The sequence below is a fragment of the Dendrobium catenatum genome, unplaced genomic scaffold (genome assembly GCF_001605985.2).
Source record: "Dendrobium catenatum unplaced genomic scaffold, ASM160598v2 original_scaffold_194949, whole genome shotgun sequence".
Lineage (NCBI taxonomy): Eukaryota > Viridiplantae > Streptophyta > Magnoliopsida > Asparagales > Orchidaceae > Dendrobium > Dendrobium catenatum.
In genome coordinates, this window is record NW_021513367.1 from 162,933 (window position 1) to 174,540 (window position 11,608).

The following is an 11,608-nucleotide window of genomic DNA, read 5'->3' on the forward strand; positions in this document are numbered from 1 at the left end:
CAATGCTCACCTTTTATTGATACTATATAATCAAAATCAACATCATTTTGGGACGAGTTTTTATTGTTTTACTTTTCAAATTGCTACCACATTTTTGTTTGACTGCTATTTTATTATTGCTTTTCGTAATTTTATATGCTAAAAAGTAAAAAGCAATTTTTTTTTTAAAAAATTATTTTCCTCACAATAACTTTATAATAATCTTTACAAAAAAATTACAGCCATCCCAATCAAATCTTTAAGCTCAATTATTTAGGATCAACTTTCATCCCTTCCCTCCATCTATGGAGTAATCGCAAGAAATGTTAAACCTATTTTGGCAAATATTTGGACTTCTCATGTGCTACAAGTTTATTACACTTTTTTTAATACCTCTTTATGAGTATTTTACCTTTTGTTGTCCATATATAAGGTTTCGTTTAGGACAATTTTCTTTCTGCTTCTTAAAGCCGCTTCTTAGTACAAAATTTTGAATTTTGTACTAAAAAGCTGCTTTAAGAAGCAATAAGAAAGCTATCTCAAACAAAGTTTAAATCATCCAAGACTATTTTTCTTCATCTATCTTAAATATAAGCTGCTTTAAATGTACATCTAATACCACTATTTTTTAGTCTATCCTTTCTAAATAAAAATTAATTATTAGCATTATAATATTAATGCAAATAAATATAAAAAATAGAACAATGAATTAAAAAACTATTGGGATGGAGTCAACAAATAATCTCCCCAACAAAAAAAAAACAACCCCAACATTACTTTAAAGATTGACCTAAGCTTCCTAACCTTCTCAATGATACACTCATTTCATATAATAATCCCTTGCACAATAGAAGATAAAACCTCTTGACCTTTTCAATAGTCCTCTTCTTTGACTTGCTAACCCTAGCTTAAGAAAAGAGAAGCATTCATGACCAAATTATATGTGTGAGTTGGTAATCAGTTGCATCATCTTTTTCATAAAAATCAACAGCATTCCAAATATGATATCATATGTACTATAAAAATATGATAAATAAAAATACCAAAAAAAAAAAAAATTATTGAGGACAAGGCTTCTGTTCTAGAACAACAGATCAGGGTAAGTCAATCTTGATCATGAAGTAGCTGAACTGCAGGTTTTTCTTCATGACTTCTTCCATGCAGAAAGATACTTGATAAAGATGGCCAAGTTCAGTGTTAGCTAAGATTTCTGTTATCTAAAATATTGTCACATTCACATATCAAGTATAGTTTTGTATTTGTGTATGAAAGGGACTTGGTTCACAAGTCCAAAGTGGAAATAAAATATTGATATGACATTGTCTGTATCTCCTGTGTACAAGGTTTGCCAGTATTGAGTTGATCAGTTGGCATCAATCAGATAAAACTTTGTATTCAGTTCAAAGTAATTCTAGCTCTACCTTTCTCGGAGTAGGGGCCTAAATTAAAATAGTTATGTTTGTCATGTCATCTGAAATGTTAAAACACATTAAAATAGTTTTTCATGAGTCTTTGGTGATTCTCATTTGGGTTGTCTTGCCCAATTAAGACCACATTTTACTAACTAGAAGCACCATCTTTATCATTGGAAAGATATTTGTCAAATCTCTTTAAATGAATATCACGAAAGATAGCACATACAAATTATAAGGAACTTGAAATACTTTGAGTCTTTTGGATCTTATCTCATTTTTTACCCAGGGATACAAGGGGCAAGGGGCACGTGCCCCCCTCCCTCCGCCCATGTATGTATGTATGTATATATATATATATACACGCACAAAGAAAGAGAGTATATGTGCGCATGTGCACATAGAACATGCATTGATGTTTGCATGTACATATGTGTGCACGCTCATGTTGGTGAGAAAGAGAAAAAATATGCATATAAATGGATATTTCATATAAATTGAGTCAATTTGAAATAGAATTGAACTAATTTTGAGTGAGTTATTATAGAGCCAAAGTGAATCAAATACAATATCACACTGATTAAAATTCAAACAATTACCTAGTGAGTTTTAAATCAAATAGCCTTTTCTTTGATTAGAGCTTATTTCTTTTATGATATAATTATCTTCAATATAGGAAGCTTTTTGTGTATATGGAACTAACAAATATCTTATATTTCTGCACAATAGAAAAAAGTGTAACCTAATCCATGAGGCCCTCGCTAATCCAGAATATGGGAAACGGTTGATACACACAGCTTTGCAGAGAATGACTTGAACCATAAACTCAAAGTATTGATGGAGGCACCTTAACCAATGCTCTAGGCCCACTCTCAATATTTCTGACTAAAATATATTCAAATTACATGTCAATTCTTTTGAGTCGTCTAAAGAAAGCAAATGGTGCTGATCTAACTTCAAATCGCATTTGGGGGGATATTTAGGTCAATTAAGACAAACTCACACACACATCACATACGTAAGACTCGAGCCCAAAACATCTTGATAAGTACCCCAAGCTCCCAACCAACAAACCAAAGTCATATCACAAGCATCAATAGATGAAACTAATAAAAACTGTATAAAAAACTGGTAAAATATGTAAGAGATAAGATCAGGCTAACCTAGAGCAATGAAATTAAAGCACTAAATTTTCCATAGTTACATGGTTGCAAGGATGAAACCCTGCCTTTGTAATTCTAACTAACTCAATGTTACAAAAAACCTAAAACAACTTAAAAGTACGAATTCCTTGAAGGTCAGATATTAAAGTATCCACTACTTTAATAGAGGTTGGATTGACTTTGTTTTCTTGTGTTCAGTGTATTGAGATAGAAACAAAGCTATTGTTGTACTAGTGGTTTTGTTGGGCTTCTTTAAGATAGGTTTTGTTTTTAGGAAACAAATTATACAATGGTTTGCATCACAGAGTGGTTTCCTAAACTCCATTTGTACATAAAATCATTTGTTCCGGATGATGATTTATTGGACAGAAAAGAAGTGATGCAGTTAGGGTTGGCTTACAATGAATTTGTAGACCTTGTGCTTTTGAAACCACAAGCTTTATAAGAAACGAAACTGGGCAGAAGATTCTATTCGTTTGGCAAAGCTTTTGGCATGCGAGTTGGGCAACTAATATGAGGGTGCGTATGAAGTACGAATAGCCTGAATAATAATCCAAGCGAAAATAAACTCAGTTAACATCTTGGCAAGGACCAATAATCATAGAGAGGGAAGCTACACAAGTTTGTTCATTTTTTACTATTACACAACACGGTTAAAGGACAAAAAAAATATATTGCAGCTTGATTTTGTTACGACATGCCTTTCAGACTCACCAGACTTTTTTTTTTCAATTAGTATTTTTCAATGTTATTTTGTAGTATACAATTACTTTTGTGCTCGTTTTCCAGTAGGAAAATCAGAATAATTATTTAAGGAGTTGCTAATTATGTCTATATCTCAAACAAAACAGTTTTATCTTAGAACCACTTTGATTATAGTCAATATCTTACAACGAAATTTATTTACAACACGAGAAAAATAGGCATTTACCTATAACGGAAATTTCCCCAATCATATTTGTCTCTGCTTTGTTTGCAATTTACCTCTTCTTCTTCCTCTTTCTCCCTCTCTCTTTCTTAGGCAATGCGACAATCCATTTTCCCTATGATGTGCAATGTGAAAAGCATAACAGGCAATTAGCGAAGCATCTCACCATGGGTAGAAAGTTCCAAACATGCAATGAATATCAACATCAGCGAATGGAAGAACAAATCCCCCATATTTTCTCCATCAACTCATCATGAAATCATACTTAGAAATTATTGCAAAGGTCCTCAAACTTCACAACATCTGGAGAAAAAGAACAAAGCAGGTATGAGAAAAAAGTATTGTCATATAGAAAGCACACTCGAAAGATGAAAAAATAAATTACATCTTTAATTACCAGGATTACAGTACCGTAAACTGAGAATGGTATATCGTTGTACAATTTTGTAGAAAACAGAGGATCGTTTGTGCAGCACACGAAATATAATCATGTAAGAATCATAGACACAATTCCAAATGAATATGAGATCATTGATGCAACATGAACGATGATGTTCAGAGTTAATTTATAAAAACTATTATTTCGTTGATCCAGGTGTTCTAGATAAACTTATTGATGAAGCAAAATCTAAATCATATTCAAAGTAATTTTTTTCTGCAGGAACGCTTATGACTTTGATGAGCTATATAAATAAATCAATAAAATTGACACCACAATGAACTTTAAACATTTGGAAAGTCCCTATCATAATTTTATGTGCCATGTATCTTGCACATATAAGGCTATAAGCTATGCCTCTTGAACAACTCAATTTCCTGGGTTTTGTTGATGTCATGATAACAGAAATAGAAATTTATAAAGCATTGGAGTTGGGTTTAAGAGATTGATGATAGTAGTCCACTATATTTGATGTAAACCACTCGATGTGGAATCAACCCTATGAGGAATTGCTCATTGTGGGAGTTGAAGCCGGTAAATATTACAAGAGATGGCTTGACCTAATGTAGTTGGATGAAAAATAAAGGATCAAAGAAGTAGATTATGCACAAGATTAGTTGAGACAGATGCACGAGCGAGTGCAAGTGAAGTAGGCGCGCATTGGTGAGTTTGAGGATGTTAGGATAGTGATTACATTTTAAGCAAAAAAAACCTAAATGAAGATGAGAGCACAATAACACCAAAGATCTCAAACGCAAAACACATAAGTTTACATAGTTTATTACGACCTCATCACAGAGTTATGTAGTCACTATCTTAGAAAATAAAGTTTAATGAATCTTAAGTTGGTATCATCCAATATTAAAAAATCAAGATTAAATCTTATCTAAGACAATTAATGAAATTAGACTCCACACTTAATAATCTCTCATTTGGAGTCTAAATTTTCAATATACCGGCATAGTGATCATGTATGAATACTTCTATGTGCAGCACCTCCGTATCATTATTCATAGAGATTAATGAGGATTTGAAAAGCCTCAGTTTTTCAATAGTACCACTTTTTCTAACATATCACTAAGGTTTTCTGCTCCTTTAATTTTGATAAGTTATAAGGCATCGTCTTCAAGGAAATAACATATGTGGTTGTGCCTGAGTTGTATGTATTTTATTATGATAGACAACAATGTTTTTTGCTAAGTGAATAATACTTTGACTATTACAAAAGAGAACGACAACTTTTTTGGATCAATTTAATCATTCTAGAAAACATTTCAATCAAACCATCTCCTTAGTGGCTTCACTAACTGCTATGTATTAAACATCTATAATTGATAGCACGACTATATTCAAAAGTTGTGACGCCCAACTAATAGTAGTACCACCAAGGTGATACTTCTTCTAGCATTTAAGTCTCCCCTTAAATCTGAATCAACGTAGACCTACAATTTTACATTAGTTCTTTTAAACGTCATATACAGTTGATCGTATCTTTTAAATAATATAATATCAACTTCACAACATCCTGCATTTTTTTTCTAAAATTGGACATGTATCTACTAAGTACTCCCACTGTTTGAGCAATATGTAATCTTTGTAGGGCACTGCATACATAAGTGATTCAATCGCTAATAAATAGAAGATTTTGGCCATATCTTCCTTTTCTCTTTAGTTTATATAAAATGTTCCTTAGATGATTTGAATTGGCTGATGAGCGACATACCTATAATCATTATATTTATGATATTGATCATATCTAACGCCTTTCAATATATTGTGATTGTGAAAGACACAGTGTACTTATGGCCTTGTTACGATCTATTCTTATCCCAAAAATCTTTTTCACTTCTCCCAGAACCTTCATGCAAAATTACTTTGACTCATCTCTCAAATCGAAGTATTAGCCCCTACAATTAACTTCTCATCGACATAGAATAGTAAAAAAAATAAAACATTTTCCTCTTTAACATAGCAACAATGACCAACATTGCATCTACGAAATTCAATACTATGCATAAATCCATCGAATTTTTGGTATCATTAATGAAGTGCTTGTTTTAAAGTATAAAGTCTTTAATTTAAATTAAATATAAAACTTCATTTTTCAAGTTCAATAAAACCTACTATTGTAGCATATAGATGAAAACCCCAAGTCATCATGGAGGAAAATTATCTTAACATCCACTTATCAAGCTATAGATTTTATGTTGTAATAATGCTCAGTATTAAATGAATAATCATTAATTAACTACTACAGAGAACATCTTTGTAAAGCTTATACATTCTCTTTGTCTGAACTCCTTAGCAACAAGCCTTATTTCTACCTTTTGATTCATTTATGTTCTTCCTTCAAATTGTTTATCAATTTGTTTTACAATACCTTCATGTCTTTGGGCAACTTAATTAATATCCAAATGCTATTCTTATAAAGAGATTCCATCTATTCTTTAGTGGCAAGCTCTAACTTGATAAAACCATTTACCTGTATAGCTTCGTTGTAGCACTTAGGCTCTCATATCTTTAAGCAATAAGTAATAAAGTGAAGTATGATAACAACTAATTGACTAGTAAGTTCTATGTGACCATCTGACTTGAGTTGCAACTTGCAAGTGTATTGTACTAAGGCTGCTCCTTAGTAGCTTAAGGTGCCTCTTCTAGTTCAACATCTGGAGTAGAGATGTCTTTTATAGTAAATGCTTGACTTGTCTTTGCAAAATACATATTCATTAAACAGAATATTTCCACTTATAATAATTTTATTACCTTCACTATCCCATAATCTATATCCAAACTTATCTCGATCATGTTTAATGTAATAAAACTTATTATATTTTGGATCAAGTTTTATCGTGGTGAATTAATCAACATAATATTTCAAAAAAAAAATAATAATAATCAATATAAACATATGATAGGCATCCAAAAACCATCAATAATATACATCAGTCTCCATCAAGGCTACTTTAATAATCACAAAGTTGAGTGCAACTTAGGGGTGTAAATGAGCCAATCTGGCACGAGTTCGACTAGTTAAAAAGCTCGCGAGCCGAGCTTATCGAGCCACAAGCTCGAGTTCGAGCTTGATGAAGCTTGACTCGTGAGCTCACGAGCCGGCTCGAACTACTATTAATATTTTTTTAAAATAAATTTAGTTTATTCATGCCTTTTTAAAAATCCCGCGGAATACCCATTTGAATTCGTGATTCGCGGACCAGACCTCGGAACTCAGAACGACGGAAGGCTCTAGTTGCGGATGCGGAAGGTGACTCAGAACGGCTGCGGAAGGCGAATCGGACACGAGAATTCGAAACACGGGTGGGAATGTTTCGCGGGAAAACAATAACATGGGAAATTGGAGTTTGAACTTCGAATTGAGCAGCTCGACGAGGTGAACTGCAGTGCGACGAGTCAAGCTCGAGCTCGCTTTTTGAGCTTTGAGCTCGAGCTCGAGTTCGAGCCAAATTTCTGGCTAACGAGCCAAGCTCAATAAGGCCACTACTCGACTCGACTGGTTTACACCCCTAGTGCAACTGAAGGTCCTCAATCAATAGTTATTATGTCATGTTTATTGCATATGCTTAGAAGACCTTCAAAAGACCTTAATGCATTCTCATGCTTTTTGCACATTCATTGAGAGCTCTATTCATTCGATCAACTAATCTATTTTATTTCAAAGTTCACAAGATTGCTTTCTCCATATGAATCCTATGAGCATTGTAGTAGTTTTTATATGTTATGAAGGGCGCTCCCCACCATTATCAAATGAGAGGTATAAGATTTTTGTTTTAATTTTGTTTTCCATTGAGCTCTTCAACTTCAAAATAGTGCCAAATACATCATATTTATTCTTTAATAAAATAGCATGCCTTTCTTGTACAAGATGGGATGGCTCTCATAGAGCTACGTGTATCAGCTCAAGCTTATAGATCTGAGTTTTGTCTTGATCATTCAGAAACTAACCATCATTTATTTTTATATAACACAAGCTTCATAAAAGGTTGATTAAATATATTTTAAATTTGATATTTTATATTGAGAGTGAAAAATATTTAAACCTTTCTTGCTCATATGGCCTAATCTTTAATGTCATATATTTGAATATGCCTTTACATTTGTAGCAACTCCTATTGTTCCTATATTGGTCATGACGCAAAAAAAGTATTATAGTGACTTGAGCAATCACCAAAGTAATTTTTATCACTTTTTAAGCATCATCATTGAAAGTGACTTTCTTTTATAGCTAGTTGTATGATAAATATCAGGTTTCCCCTTAAACCAAGGATATGCTTGACTTTGTTTAGCTTTAAGGTGTTATTACTTGCTTTTTTAACCATTACATCTCCAATGCCCACAATATTTAGGAACTTTTCATCAAAAAAGAATGCTTAGCTATAATTGCATGTGTAGTAGTTTGTCATTAGATCTTTGTTGAAAGAAGAATAGAAAGATATGCTTGAGTCTAATATCTATGTTTGCATCAAACTGTTTGCACTAAGTATTAGTGCATCCTAAGCATCTTACACAATAACATTCATTGTCTCTTCTTTCAGCTTTTAGTTTTATCTACGCCACTTTTTTCACATTCTATCATAATGAGGCTAAATTTTTCACAACAACAACAAGCCTTTATCCCACTACGTGGGGTCGGCTACATTAATCCTTTTTCTCCTTTTTCTCCATTGTGTCTTAAATCTTGTTAGCGAATCCTAAGCATTTTCCACAATAACAGTCAAATTCTCTTCTTTCAGCTTTTGGTTTTATCTACACCTCTTTTTTCAACATTCTATCATAATGCAACTAGATTTGTCACAACAACAACAAACCTTTATCCCACTTCGTGGGGTCCACTACATTAATCCTTTTTCTCCATTGTGTTTTATTAAGAGCTAAATTCTTAAGCTGGATTATGGATATTGGTGCTACCTATCACATTTGTCCCACTAGATAGTGGTTTTGTACCTACAAAGAGTTTGATATTGATGTTGTGACTATGAGAAATGATCAAGTTTGTCGTATAGTTGGTGTAAGGAGCATCTTCATCAGAATTCATGACGGTACTGTGAGAGAGCTGACTAATGTGAGACATGTTCCAAATATCAGGAAGAATTTGTTGTTTGTATGGGCTTTAGATGCTAAGTGCTATAAGATAGTCATTAAGACAGAAGTTCTGAAGATATATTATGAAATATTGGTTTTTATGAAGGGAGTTTGCCACCATAACCTTTACTATCTTTAGGAAAGAACAGTGATTGGAACGACTGCTATTGATGATGATTCTTCTGATGCAACTGCATTGTGGCATATGCAGTTAGCTCATGCGGGAGAGGCTTCGCTTATGACTTTGCTGAAAAAAGGAATGATTAAAGGAGCAAGTACCTGCAAGGTCGATCTTTGTGAATATTGTGTGTTTTGCGAAGACACGTGTATTTTTTGGTACTACCATTCACAGAACAAATGGTATCTTGAAGTATGTTCACACAGATATTTGGGGCCCAAAAAACTGGTTTGAGCAACTCGATCGTTGACGCGAAACTGACCCGTTTCTCAAACGGGTTGACCATAACTCGAATTTTTTGAGTTGGGTTTGAGTCGGGTTTTCAGCTCGTGTCAAATATTGACACCCCTTAATTGGTGCACTAATTAGGATATCTAATTGGCATGATTAAATCTTTGCATTAATTATATTTTCTTTATTATATCTTGTTTCAAATCTTTAAATAGAGCTTGAGGGCTATTGTATTGTATGTAAGAGAAAGAAAGAGAGAGCTTGAGAGCTATTGTAATCTCTATTGTTCTCCAATATAGTGAAATCATTATCCCCTCCCCATGGACGTAGGCATCTTCGCCGAATCACATAAATCGTCATGTCTTTGCGTTGTTTGTTGTGTGATTTATTGTTTCCAAAGTGTTTATTGCACAACATGAATTACATTTAACATGATTAAACTTTTAACTAGAGAAGAAGACGAGGCAAATTATACTAAATTTGATGTAGGACATATGTTACAAACTGAAGGGTTATTGCCTATACTGAACTATAGCATCTTCAAAACCAGTAAGGTGCGGATGAACCGCAGCAATTTTCTTCTGAGACTGAAATGATGAAGTACTTCATTTCTAAATTAGTAGTTTCCATCCAAATAAAATGCTTCATTAGCATCATAATAGCCCCCATGCCCACAAAATGCTCCATTTGTATCTCATTAATCCCCTCCAAAAGAAAAATCAGCAGCGTTCAGGTTGCCAAAATATTTTTCCCCCACTCCTCCATATCCAGATAAAGTAACTCATGCATCATCTACCTGCTGTTAAGTTAAAAGAGACAAAATAATTCAACTCATTTCATGCTCCTAAGCTTCCTCCATGGTCAAATTTCATGTCCTGAACCAAAACATAGGGTCTCTGTCAGAATCCGCACAAGCTTTGGTAAGACCCATTTTAGTAAGGCAACATCTGGCAAACCGAGCATTCAATGGTAGTTCGCTATCTCGCATATAACGTTTTACTCAAAGAAACTATGGCATGATTGATCAAAACCTCCGAGAAAACCAGATTTTACCTGGAAGGGAAAAGGATGTGCTGTACGAGCGTTGTGGGAGACGGAAGGAATTCAAATCACGCCATTGATCGTCGGAGCAGTTGCCAAGTAAGCAGAGGAGAATGGTGCCGCCGAAGCTGCACAGAAACTTTGCGCGAAGTGCTCGTCGTCGGATTTGGGGAGAGGGAGGCATAGCATACAATTATCGATGAGCCGGTGGCCATGTCGGGAACAATTATTAGGTCAGGTGACGTGGCCTTGTACACCAATAACATATCGTCACGTGCTCTTATTTTATATCGTGAGGCCTGATGATTTGACCCTGGACCGAAACCCAGGATTGTTATGTTCGCGTATTACTCGGTATTGCTCGATATTGCTAGGCATTGCTCGGTATTGCTTGACGACGAAAAATATCTCTATGTGAAGACCAATAGCGAGCAATACTTAGCTTTCCTAGTAAAACTCGGTATTGCTCTTCACATAATGGTATTTCTCGTTATTGCCGAGCAAAATCGACCAATACCTAGCAAGACTGAGCAATACCGAGTCATGGATTTAAAATATGCACATGCGACATACCCACTATTCGCCGAGTCGGATCCACGGTATTATGCCTGCTACGTGGCGCTATATCAGTGGTGATCGAACGTAGACGTCTGGTCACCGGACCAAATAAAAGTTCCCATGTCGGGCTTTTCATTGGTGTTGATTGGCAAACCCACATGAGTTTGGGTTTCGATCTAGGAGAAATTATTCTGTGCGGAATCCGGTTATAGAGCTATATTCGGATGCCAGTAAAATCATTACACGTGGCTTGCTTACGTGAAAAGTTAGGATATTCATTTGACTTCTTACCCGACCCGTTTGTCTTTTCGCACTTACTGCATACGAATAGAAATCCGCAACAAATAAACAGTAATTAAGCAGAAAATGCGTAACATATACGCAACAAATACTCAATAAATACGCAACAAATACACAATAAAATATTCAATCAATACGCACATTTTACGCAACGAATACACAATAAATACTCAATCAATACGCAAGTCAAATAAATATTGCGGACTTTTAACTTTCCACGTAAGCATCCGAACACAACTCTATAGCCAGATTCCGCACAGAATAATTTCTCTCGATCTAGGC

At 34.3% G+C, this 11,608-nt stretch overlaps 1 long non-coding RNA gene across 4 annotated transcripts; it reads right to left on the reverse strand.

Moving 5' to 3' along the window:
- Positions 1–738: 738 nt before the first annotated feature.
- On the reverse strand, positions 739–10,713 carry LOC110114018. Of its 4 annotated transcripts, XR_003699793.1 has the most exons (4): positions 10,481–10,713; positions 3,486–3,785; positions 2,955–3,095; positions 739–882 (listed from the first exon to the last, which is right to left on the reverse strand). It is a non-coding gene; the product is annotated as an uncharacterized LOC110114018 (long non-coding RNA). The 4 variants fall into 4 exon arrangements; XR_002305212.2 differs by lacking the exon at positions 2,955–3,095 and having other exon boundaries at positions 864–882; XR_003699792.1 differs by lacking the exon at positions 739–882 and having other exon boundaries at positions 909–3,095.
- Between the last annotated feature and the right edge of the window lie 895 nt (positions 10,714–11,608).